Source organism: Solanum pennellii, chromosome 3 (genome assembly GCF_001406875.1).
Source record: "Solanum pennellii chromosome 3, SPENNV200".
In the NCBI taxonomy this organism is placed as follows: Eukaryota; Viridiplantae; Streptophyta; class Magnoliopsida; order Solanales; family Solanaceae; genus Solanum; species Solanum pennellii.
The window spans coordinates 57,421,042-57,434,764 of record NC_028639.1 but is presented as its reverse complement, the minus strand read 5'-3'; the positions used below and the strand labels follow the sequence as shown (position 1 = coordinate 57,434,764).

Below are 13,723 nucleotides of genomic sequence, written 5' to 3'. Positions count from 1 at the left end.
CCACATATAAGGTGTCATCAGTAGTATTTTGTAGATTAGTAGCAGCCAATGCTTGTGGTAGCTCATCTGTGGCTTGGTAAGAGTAGTACCACCTGTTAAAACACTTAAGAGAAGTATGATTATTCTTACCACAAATTTGACACACATCAGGATTGTCCCTTTCATGACTTCTACTTAAAGGACTGTTCTAAGGACCTGGTCCATTTCTGCTGTTATAAGGACCTGTTCCTTGTCCAGCAGGCTCGAAGTCTCTTCCTCTTGAATTAAAGTTATTGTTCCTCTATTTTTAGAGTGGTTTCCTCTTTCCTAGCCTCTTTGGGCAGAGAATGCCATGTTATGATTTTGTTGAGGCATTTATTCTTCATCCTCCCTCATGTCAAAACTCTGAGAGAATTAACAAAGTGATTAAGAGTAGGATATGGTGTCTTACCTATCATGAAAATCTTGAAGGTCTTGTACTTAAGACCTAGAAGTCTAACAAAATTAATCACTTTGCTATCTTTATCTACATGCTTGTGAATGGTTGCAAGACCATCACATATGCCTTTGAACTCCTTACATTTTGGTTTCTAGGTTCACACTTTGCAGCTGTTGTTTGAGTTGGAACTCCTTATCTTTAGTTTCTTGAAGATTTGCTTCTTCCAAGCATTCCCACATCTCATTGGCAGTCAAGCAGCCTATGATCAGGTACATGCTTTCTTCTGTCAAGGTGCCTGAAATCCAACTCCTTAGTTACACATCCTACTCCTCCCAGCCATCAACAATATTGTTGTCTTCTGCACCTTTCTCCCCTGTTACAGTTTTCTCAGTAGAATGTCAAGTGGAACAGGTTGCTTTACGTGGTTCTATGATGAGGTAGGTTAATCTCATCACTTGAATCAACTGAGTCATTTGTGCCCTCCATATAAGATAATTCGTTGTCTTAACTTTAATGGAGTGGGACAAAATAAGATGATGAAGTGAAGAGGTCGAAAGAGTGTTGGTAGAAGGGGCCATTGCAGTTTAATAATTTGGTTATTTTTTATTTTAATCTAATATGTTAAAGAGAAGAAAAGCTTTATTGATCTGATACCATATAGAATTCTCATGAAAGTATGGAGAAATCAAGAATGTATTGATGATTATAATGTTGAGTTACAAGCTCCTTATACAGGAGAAGACTCATATTCTAGTTATACTAGGATTCGTACTACAACACAAATTACATGAGTAGTATTCTATTATAAGTCAAATACCTTATCCTAGTGGACTCCTATAAGATGCAGTAGCTTAGTCGTACATACCTTAGGATTTAGTAGTCTAATCCTAGTATGACTCTGACTCTAACTCGTCAGCTTGCTTCGATGAACCTGTTTCTTCGATGTGTTCCATCAATCATCAAGCTTCCTTCAACAATTAGTACTACTTCAATATGTTCGAGTATATTTTCTGTAGTAAGTTTTTCTTGGATGAACAAGATTAATCTTATTTTCTTCCCCAAGTGCACTCAAGCATTGCAGCCCTTCAGTTTTCTTTTCAATGAGAAAGTTATTTTGTGCATAAAGGCTAATGTGAGCATGTTAATGAATATATTTTGTCTCTTAACAATATTTGAACATGAATTTAGTTTATCTTAGGAAAATTGAATATGATGAAAACTGAGAAAAACAAATAAGTTGCAAGAAAAGTGACTTACATGGAATCATTGCTGACAGATAGAATATCATTCAATCAGAGGAAAAATTAGGTTATATTTTTGTTTCCCTTTATTTTTTTCTATCCTTTATAATTTATGAGATTTATTTCATAAATGTTAGGATAGATTGTCATTATGTGATGATCTCAAAATTTATCTTTATTATTATTCATATGTACTTTGTTTAGAAGAGAAAAAAAAACTTTTTGTAGTTTTTTACTCCATGTGAAATTTAATTGTTTTGGAGACTAAAATCTTATGGGGTTTTTTTTTCTCCGTTGGTATGAAGAATATAAGAACTTCATGAACAAATCAAATTGTGCATTGGTCCGAAGATATAGAAACTTCACCAATATGTCAAATACTCAGTTTAAATGAACATTGTGACTTAAGGAGTACAAAATCTTCGTCAGGAATATTTAGTCTGAAGGATTCGAAAAAGATAACATCTTCTTCGTTAACTAGAAACTGTGTTGTATTTGAGGATTTTGGAGATTAAAATTTTTTTGTCTTACTACTCTGTCTTAATGTCAAATTGATTAGAAGAATATAAAAACTTCATCAGAATTCGAGATTCATTTGGTTAACGATTAGAAGAATCTGAAAAACATTATTGTTAAACTACAAACAAGTTGTATAACGATTGAATCTTTATTGTTAGTATTCTAAACAATAAGTGATCTGTCTAATTGTGACATAAAGGGGGAAAATTAGTGATTTTTGTGCAGTAATGGGTGTTTCTATGGATTAAATCTCCAAAAGAAGGCTTCGTGTTGACAATATGTATTTGATGGTATATAATTTGAAAGCATGAAAAAAAAATATGTATAAAACAATTAAATACTTGAAAAATATATTTGAGAAAATATTAAAAATGAGAGGGGTTCTTTACTTGTGATAAAGACAAAAATTAGACTTAATCCCTAATTAAAATTTGAAAGAACAAGATATGAAATATAATGACATTCTTGTATTATGTTAGAGCCACAAAATTCTTGGTGTATATTTGATATTGTGGTCGTTGAGTCTCTCTTACTAGTATACAATATATGAATAGTATAAAACCACAAAATCATATTACTCGTTTGAAAGGATTGTATTCTTTGATGAAAAAGTATCACTTAAAATATTTTGATTTTTCATGAAAAGATATGTTTATTAAAATAAATTTATTTTTATAGGCATGAACATTGGTGAAAAGTGATCTTTTATGTTTGTGTTGTAAAACAAACATTTGGGTCATATGCCCTTATTGGACCTATAAGACTGATCATGGGTAATTTCTTTAACAAATTGAATGTTATGAAAAGGTCCTTATGAAAAGGACATTTATAAAGATGTTCATTTTGAAACAATGTTTGTATTTGACAAAGTTATCAAAAGCAAAGAACAAAATATTTGTAAGAAAAAGTTACCTCACGAAAGGTCTTTCCAAACTCAGTATTTCTGTCTTTTCTTACTCGCTTGAATCAAATTGTTTGTGAATTTAACGCTTGATACATGTCAATTAAAAAACCTTGCAAAAGCTGATCAACTTAGAAGTGTTGCCTAACTTCTAGTGCAATAAATCAAAATGTTAAATATGTGTTGTTGAAAGAAATTCAAATCCGTTAGAATTGATTTATACTGACATTTGTAATATGAAGTTAACACCATCTTGTAGTGGAAAAAAATGTTTCATATATTTTATTAACAGTTTCCCTATATACTATTATGTTTATTTGCTAGATGATAAGGATGAATCAATAGAAACATATAGGCAATATAAAATTGAAATTGAAAAATCAGTTAGATAAAAAGATTGTCATGATTAGAAGTGGTAAATATGGAGAATATGAATATTCTTTTGCAGAAATATATTTGGAAAATGGAATCTTCCATTAAATTACCGCACATACTCACCTCAATCTAATGAAATTGTTGTCAAGGAAAAAATCAAAATTTGAAGGAAATGTTGAATGTCCTACTTATAAGCTCAGGTTTACAACAGAATTTTGTGGGAGAATGCTCTCATTATAGCAAAAGATAATAAAAAAATTTATACGTTCGAAAGAGACAAACAAAAAGTTTTATTTGTTAATAAAAGGAGCAACAAATAAAAAACTTTTGTTTGTTAAGAAAGGGGGCAACAAAAAGTTTTATCGGACTTTATTGTATCCAGATAGGAAATTGTTTGTCTTCTCTTAAAATATATACAAGCAATAACTCTTGAAAGACAGTGATCTAACAATTTCCAATACAATATATTTTATATGAGACATGGACATAAGGGAACTATTCCCAAACAGGTCAAAATGGTACCTAGGACTGTGGATTGTTGTTCATTGGATATGCTACAAATAGTAAAGCATGTTGATTTATGGTTCATAAGTTTGAACTATCGGATAGTCAAATAGAAGGTCTAAACGACCTTGGAAAGAACCAAAGGAAAATGTGCTTAATAAGGAGATTCGGAGGCGTAGTAAATGTCAATGGAAAAATGACTTCCTCCGGGTTTCATTTTGTAATATTTCTCTTGAAAATGTGTCCACATAGTGAAAGAATATATGTCTTTTGTGGACTCATCCTTTTTGGAAAGAGGCTGTCAATAGTAAGATAAATTCAATATTGAGTAACAATACTTGAGAGTTGGTTGATCTTCCTCCAGGAAATAAACTTTTGGGTTCAAAGTGGATCTACTAAAGGGAAATAAAGTTGATGAAACTGTTGACAAATACAAAGCAAGACTTATTGTCATAGGCTTTAGACAATAACAAATCTTTTATTATTTTGACATATAATAGCCTCTAACTTAGTTACATCAATTTAGATGTTAATTGCGCTAGTTGTGAATTTGTCAAAATGGATTTGAAAATTTTTTTTGGAGGAAGAAATTTACATGGAACAACCCGACGGTTTTGTGGTTTCTGATAAAAAAATGTGTAAACTTGTTAAGTCACTTTATGGCCAAAAAACAAGCGCTCAAATAATGGCATGTGAAGTTTGACCAAACTATATTGACAAATGATTTCTACATTAATGAATGTGATAAATGTTCTACATAAAAGACATTCCAAATTACAAGTTTGTTTTTATGTGGATGACATGTTGATCATCAAAAGAGACATATCTGGCATAAATTCTACTAAGCATATGAGTTACTTCGATATGAAAGAAATTGAAGTTCCTGATGTGATTGAAAAGGTACTTGACAAGTTCAAGTAATTGGATTTCAATATTGACTAGAATCCAATAAACGTGAGCTTTATAGTTCAAAAGAATGAGGGAAAAAGTGACTTACAGCTGGATTATGCTAGAGTATTGAGAAGTATGATCTATATCATGAAGTGTATGCGATGAGATATAATATGTGCTATTAGTAAATTGAGTCGCTTCACTAGTAATCTTAATCAAACTCATTGGATGACAATAAAAAGAGTTTTGGAGTATTTAGAACATACTTAAAACTATTGTTTTGCGTTATATCTAATATTCAATAGTATTGGAAGAATATAGTACTGCAAATTGAATCACCATGTCAAAATGAAGTAAAATCCATGAGTGTATATGTATTTACTTTTGGTGGAGGAGCAGTCTCTTGTAAATCTTCCAAACAGAAATGTACCGCTCTCTCTACTATGAAATCTGAGTTTATCACTCTAGAGAAGGCCGGTGAAGAAGTTGAATGACTCCAAAATTTCTTGAAAGATTTTTGGCCCTTACCTTTAGCTCTAGTATGCATATATTGTGAGAGTTAATTTGCAGTAGGTAAGGGGTGGAGCATGATGTATAGAGAAAAATCTCGTCACATATGACGTTGACATAATATCATTAGAGAACTACTCTCTAGTGGAATTTATCATAATTGACTATGTTAAGTCAAAGAATAATGTGTCGGATCCACTTATAAAAGGCCTAACTAGAGAGAGAGTTGATAGACTATCATAATTGACTATGGCCAAGGACAAGTCATTGTGGCGGTAACTCTACCGAGAAGACTGGAGATCCAAGATCTAGTTTCAAGGAGATCAAACAAAGTCGTTCATCACATTGTTAAAATAATTTTTTAAGACAATGTTAAGTAACAAGGATAAAAGCATTAGGACTTTTTAATGGTTTCTAAGTTTGATACAGGGTATATCAAATGGTGTATCACGAAATAACACATTTAAAAATCATCTATGTAAGTATGAAGTGTAAGCCGCTTCAAGGGTAATCCGGTAAGGCCAATTCTCTACGCACTTATAAATCAAGACGTGTTCATGGCTGTAATGAACAAAATAATAAGAGCAAAAATAGTACAAGGGTTGATTGTGTGACTTATGTTATCTAGGTATACACCGAAGCTCAACGGTTCAAAGATATAAAATCTACCGATTGATCGAGTATATCAGATATATGTTCATTATGGAAAGTTCAAAAGGAAATCAACTTATCCAGATGCGATCAATCCTTATTTATGAATCACACAGTTTTTCATGCATATATTTTAACAATAGTCATTCCCTATTCATGTGGGGGATTGTTCGGTTATAAGGGTATGAACAGGAAATGAAGGGTTGCGACTTTCCTAAAGGGTTGTGACTTTGCCAAAAGGTTGTGACCTTTATGAAAAGTTGTGACTTTTATAAAGGGTTGTGACCGTTTAAAAGGTTGTGCCTTTTCCAAAGGGTTGTGACCTTTCTAAAAGGTTCTCTTATTTCAAAAGAGTTGTGACTTTCACCCTTTGTGTGCTATAAATAGAGAGGTTTTCTCTCATTTGTTGGCATCGAATTCTTCCCTTCTTATGCATACATTTCTTATAAAACAAAATCAATCGATCATGTCTGCATGTGTGATTCATTGATGTCATTTTGAGTTCGTTGAAATAATGGAAATTTGAGGTACCACTAGTTTTTTAATGGTTAATATGTTTTATCTTGGGAGGAATTAATTTGTAACATCGGGTACTTGAGGAGGATTAAATTTCTTAAGGACTCACTTTGAGTTCTGTGAACTTGGATAGTTCTTTGTGTTTTTCTTTTCATCTTTTATTTTTTCTGATTTGCTAATCTGAATACAGGAGATAACACACAACAACAATCACAAGTACAACATTACTAACCAAGTTATCTTATCATCCTAAACCACAACAATCAATGCATTTAACCATTCAAACTTTGTGTCTGAAGGCAAAGTATGAAATCTCTCATAAATCTACGACAAATTATGCATTTTGAGACATGTCCAACTACTATGTTTAGCCTAGCCTACATAGACGTCAAACAACTGTTGAAGAAATATGAACATGAACTTCTAGTTTCATGGGGAGAATTTTTATGCAAGTAGGTCTTGAATCCATGGGCCTATTTGCAGTAGAATCCCTCCACTCTATTGTTCCAAGTTTGGAGCCGTCTAAGAGGATTTTTGACATTCATCTAATTTTACCACCAAAGAGGAGGACTCAAATTATAAAATTCAAGATTTGTAGGTTCAGGTCCCATTAATCCCCACTAAAGCGAACTGGAAAGAGCTATAGTGGAGGCGTCATAGTAAAAAATAATTGCTAGCGAATGTTATCAGTCTGAATGAAATTTAAATTCTGAAATTTTTTCATGTCTCCCCAATTTAAATTGGCAGTGTATGTCAAAAAGTTTCGAATTTCGCATGAGGTGTCTTTTGAATAACATCGTAACAAGGGTAGACAAGACTAGTAGTATATGCGTGATGATTTTATTTTATAAATTATCTCGACTAGTATCATTTTTTATGTTGTTACCTTTCTCAAAGATTAATTTTAATATTTTTTTCTATATTATTAATGGTTTATTTAATTATTGGCAGAATTGTTCAAAATTTTACTTTAACTTACTGCCTTAATGAAAAAAAATTATAAACTAAAGTTATATGAGATATTACAACACTTAGATTCATGAAACTTGCACGTTGTGTTTCGAAGCTTAAAACCCTCACCCAATGTTGCATAAAACGTCTCGTGTTATGCCCATACGTTTTAAAAAATTGCATAAGATATAATAACAAGGATACAATTAGAACTTATATTATGCTAAAACCTTTTATTTTATCGGAAAAGGGCCTAAAATACCCTCAAAGTATTGAAAATGGTACAAAATTACCCTCCATCCACCTATTGGCTCCAAAATACTCTTCTCACCCACCTATTGGGTCCAAAATACCATTGTCATTCACACTTTGAAAAACCAGAAAAAATGGGTAAATTGTTAGTGGACTTCTGGACATGTTCCAGGAGTTCAAATCGGGGATCAATTCCGGTTCAGGGCAGAACTTGTTATGATCGGATTACATCACCAATTTATGAATGGTATCAATTATGTGAATATTGGCAGAAAAGATGTTGCAACAAGCATTGTTGATTCTTGTCTGTACGATAACGAGGCCATATCTTTTGAAACATTCATTTATGTAGGTCAAGGCGGGAATCCAAAAGTATTTGTTAATGCGAGAGTGGAAGATCAAAATCTTAAAGAGGATAATCTTGCCTTGAAGAACTCCATGGACATAGGATGTCCGGTGAGCGTTATTTGTGGTCGAAAAAGAGTGAATGGTGAAAAGAGTGATAAAAGATACATTTACAATGGGCTCTACACTGTGACTAAGGCTGACGGCGATACCGGAACCGGGTGAACCGGAACGGTAAGTTTCGGAACCGGGACGGAACCGGTACCGTTCTGGAACCGGGACCGAATCGATAAACCGGTAAAATTTGTCGTGTTCCGTCCCGATCCGGAAGGGAACCGATAGTATACAGGACCGGTATTAAAAAAATTATTTAAAACTTAAAGATTTAATTTTTTTAATTGAATATAATTTTTATATAATAATTAAAAATTAAAAATTTAAATTTCAAACTTTAAAAGTTAAAAAAAATTAAAAATTTTCAAACTTTAAAGTTATAAAATTTAAATTTCAAACTCTCAAAGTTTGAAAATTTCAAAATTAAAATTTAAAGTTATAAAATTTAAATTTCAAACTTTTAAAGTTTGAAATTTTTAAATTCAAACTTTTAAAGTTTGGAAATTTTAAATTCAAAATTTAAAGTTATAGAAGTTAAATTTCAAACTCTTAAAGTTTGAAATTTTTAAATTCAAACTTTAAAGTTAGAAAATTAAAAATTTACAATATTAAAAATTAAATTTAATACAACAACATTAAAAAACAAATTAAGGCGAATAACCTATATTTTAATTAATATTTATTTGATATTACAATTACATTTACAAAAATATTAGTAGAGTATTAAAAGATTTAATCTACACAGCCACCTTCTAGGAAGGGTTCTGTTTGAATTAAATCTCGAATTATCATACTTTTACTAATAGTTGGTGCCACCATATAAATCCCTTCGTAAATCATTCAACATTTCTTTAATGTTCGGGAATTGGTTGAATAGAAAGATCTTCCATTGCTTCAATCCCGCCGTCACTATAATCCTGCATTACTTCATCAACATCATCTTGAAATTTGGTCGGTAGTGGTCCACGACCCAAATTTCTTCTCTCGACATTAATCCAATCTCGAAATAATACCGATATCTCCAAGCTGTCGGCTGCTAGTGAATGTCTATGTTCTCCAAGTTGAAACCTTGCTGCACAAAAGATGCCTTCCGAAGCTACCGACGACGCTTGCATTGCTAATATATATCGAGCCATCGGTTGTAGTTTTGGAAATCCTTTGCCGCGATTTCTCCACCATGCTAGAATATCTTCAGTAGGTTCTGTATTTTGATTAACATAGGCATCAAAATCATTTCTATTATCGTGAGAAAGTTCAAGATAATCCTGTAAATAATCATCAATATTATTTTTATCAAATCTACTCCTAGAGCTTTGAGGTTCATTTTCACTTGATAAATTTATATTAGCATTATATAAATCATACAATTTTCTAGCTTCAATTTTTATGCTATCTTTAACTTGTTGACAACTAGGAATTTCTTCTAATACATCATTAAATACTGAAGCGAGGCCTCCCACATTAAACCATATCTTTATCTTACTGAACCGAGTGAGGTTTATATCTAAGTTAAAATACATTTTTTCAACCATTTTTGATGCACCTACATCTTTATACTTAGGGTTTAACAAACATGCAGTTAAATAAATTTGAGGAATAGGAATATAATATTTTTTAAATTTTAGAATCATTTTTCAATGGTTTGTTGAAATCTTGGTTTATTTTTAAATTTATATAATTTAGAAGAATCATACAAATATCAGACAAAACAGAACAAATTGATGGACTATAAAGTACAGATATTCTTTTTGTAGTTAAGTAAAAAACATTTAGGAATTCTATAAGTTCATTTATATCACGTCAATCACTATCATCTAGTCTATATGTCATATCAGAATTATGAGCATTCCAAACCATTTGTAAGGGTATTCTATATTCATAAGCGACTACAAGCATTTCATATAAAGTATTACATCTAGTAGCCACTGTTTTTGGAATTTTTCTAGGTGGAAGATTATTTTCAAAACAGCGATTTTGAAAATCTTTACGCCTAGACTTAACTTGACATTTAAATATAAAATGACATGCATTTTCAACTTTCGTACATCCGTTATCATATATATATACACCATCTCTAACCATCAAATTATATATATGCAGTACACCTAATATGACAATTATCACAATAGAAAGGACAAAGTGTAGGTTTTAAATATTCAACAGCAGCATTATTACTTGAAGCATTATCTAAGGTTATACTACTTATTTTATCACATATTCCGTAACTTTGTAAAATATCTAAAATAGTTTGAGCAATATAACTACCGGTTTTTTGCATTTGACAACATTTATAACCTAAAATTCTTTTTTGCAAATTTCAATTTTCATCAATCCAATGTGCAGTAACAGTCAAATAATCGTTACCGTTTACACTGCGACCTATATCAGAAGTAATATCTATTTTACAAGTATTATAATGAAATAAACAACGAAGATATTAAAAATGTTGTGCATGATAATCAAATACAGCCTTTTTTGTTGTATTTCTAGCAAAACCTTTAAAATTTGAATTATATACAATTTGAATATAATGTATAAAACCGGGATTTTCAGCAAAACTAAATGGCAAACCCATAACACATATCATTTTAGCTAGTTCTTCAAGATCTTTCTCTACTATATGATAGTGGTAAACTAGAGCCAGAAACATTAGACGAATTTAATTGTGTTTGTACCATGTTAGAGCCGCCTACTCCTACATTTTCAAGAAGGGGGGTGCCATTTTTTTAGATTCCGCTACCGCTTTAGCATGCATAAATTTATTTTTACAACAAGACATTAAATGACTACTCAAATGTCCCGTCCAGCCAGATTTACCAACAGTTTTATGATTTAATCTATGTTTACATTTATTACAAATAGTTTGTGTTTTATCTTCGTTTTGTGTCATAAACTGCCAAACAACTGATTTTTTAGCACGTTCTACCTTAGGCCTAGGATGTACGGGGGGAACAGGGGCAGTACAACGAAAGGGAGCGGGACTGGGAGTATTAGTAGCCGTAGGTGGCTCAGTTTCATCATTATCATCATCAAAAGTAGGCGTATCAGTATAATTATCAATATCATTATCACTAGGCAAATCCTCATCAAAATTACCAAAGCGACGTTGTAAATGTTCATGATAAGGATCTAATCCTGAATTACTATCAATATTAAAAATTGTATCATCAACAAGTGTATAATTATCCGTATTTATTCTTAATATAGTAGATTTTTTAGTTTTTGATTTAGAAGAACTACCGGTTTTTGCATTATCGGAGGATGTAAAGTTACACATATTTTTTACACGCTCTAATGCACTTTTTCCCCTTTCCTTTTTGAACAATATTTTTAGGGTAATCCATATTAAAATATTAAACGTGAGATTATATATAATACGAAAAATATAATGCAAATAATAAATCACAAAATAAATAAATAATTATTTAAATATAAATGAAATGTAAAATAAAAGTTGGAACGAATGTACCGAACATCTACTTAAAAAAGTAGACGTTTATGACCGCCGAAAGTCGAACATGGAAAGTTGAAAGTTGAATTTTGAAGCTCCAAATCCAAAGACCAAAGAACAAATAAGGCAACACCAGAATTTAAGATATTATATATTAGAGAATTAGAGATTAGAGAGTAGAGAGTTGAGAGAGTAGAAGATGAATAGATGATTTTATGATTTAAAAGAATGAAATTTAGGGGTATTTATAAGTCAAAAAAATGGGTTAAAGTGTAATTTTTAAAACTTTAGGGTATTAAAAAAGTTTGGGGTGGGGTAGGACTCCTATTGGCTGAAATTTGGGTCAAATAGTCGTTGGGGGGCCCACTAGCCATTAACCAACGGCTATAAACAGATATATTTAAAAAAAATTGACCGTAACGGACCGGTAATTTCAGGAACCGGGAGGTACCGGTAAATCTCAGCTTCCGTCCCGGTACCTGTTTCAGAACTGGAAAGAACCGGTCTATACCGGGACTAACCGGTACCGAACCAGACCGGGACAGAACGTACCGGTAACCGGGAATTACCGGTTCCGCTGCCACCCTTAGCTGGTGGAAAGTGAAAATGCATGACTTCCTTATGGCTGAAGACAGTGAACTATGGGACATTGTCTTAGATGGACCCTTCATTCCTATGATTGAAGAGAAAGATGGTGAAAACACTAGGCTTGTTCCTAAGCCTAGACGAAAATATAATGAAGCTGATAGGAAGAAGATTGAAAAGGGGTACAAAGCAAAGAAACTTCTTGTCTGTGGTATAGGACCTGATGAGTTTTATCGTGTCTCAGCTTGTGAATCTGCAAAAGAGATCTGGGATTGCTTAAAAACAGCCCACGAGGAAACTGAACAAGTGAAAGAGTCAAAGATTGATATGCTCACATCTCAGTATGAAAATTTCAAAATGATAGAAGGTGAAACTTTTCATGAAATGTTCTCTAAACTGTCATCCATCACAAATGAGTTGAGAAGTCTTGAAGAACCTATCAGTATGAGTAAGCAAGTTAGGAAAGTGCTTTGAATCCTTCCCAAGTCTTGGGAAAGTAAGGTTGATGTCATTACTTAAGCAAAAGACCTGAAAGTGTTCATAATGGATGCTCTCATTGGAAATCTAAAGACTCATGAGATGAATCGAAGTCATGATCAGTAAACAAAGGAAGTCAAGAAATATAAGTCCTTGATGCTGAAATACAAATCTGAAGAGGACTCCAGTGATGATGATGATATGGCTTACCTCATCAAGAGATTTCAGAAGATTGTGAGGAAAAACAAAGGTTTTAGAAAGGGAGCAAATGTTCCTCGAACTGCCACTCAAAATGATACATGCTATAAGTGTGGAAAAGCTGGACACTTTATAAGGGATTGTCCATTATTCAAAGCCGAAAACAAAGAATATCAAAAATCAAGAGGTGATAAAGAAAAGAGAAGAGACCTGGTACTTAATAAGAATGATCGGGAAGCTGCTGCTGACTATGTGGTCAAGAAAGCTCTTGCTGCATCGGGAGACTCTTCAAGTGACTTAGAAGATCTTGATGAACCAAATGATGTGTCAATGGTGGTGGTTCATGAAGAGGAAACCATATTCAATGAGATGTTTGCTTTCATGGATCATTCAGAAAATGAAGATGATGAGGACAAGGTAACTCTTCTTGATATGAAACATGATCTGAATACCTATTCTCTTAAAAAATTGAGAACATTAGCAAATGTTATGATTGATTTAGTGATTGAGTTAACTTCTGAAAGAGATATTATGAATGTTGAGCTTGAAAGTTTAAATGAAAATACAGATAAAATGGATGAGAAAATGCTGAAAATTGAAGATAAAATGGCTTCTCTGGAATCTAACAAAAAAGAATTTAAAAAACAATTGCATCTGATAAATGAGAAAGCTGAAAAGCAAAAGGGAAAGTCTAATGGTTTACAAGTTGAGCTTGAAGAAAAACTGAAAACCTCTGAGACTAATCTTGGTTTGGCTTTGGAAAAGAGCAACAACTTAGAAAGAGATATTGTCAAACTTAAAGATGAACTTGAAAAATCTCTTAA

At 32.2% G+C, this 13,723-nt stretch overlaps 1 pseudogene; it reads left to right on the top strand.

Moving 5' to 3' along the window:
• LOC107013494 overlaps positions 1-13,723 on the top strand; it is a 58,154-nt pseudogene that overhangs the window by 28,473 nt on the left and 15,958 nt on the right.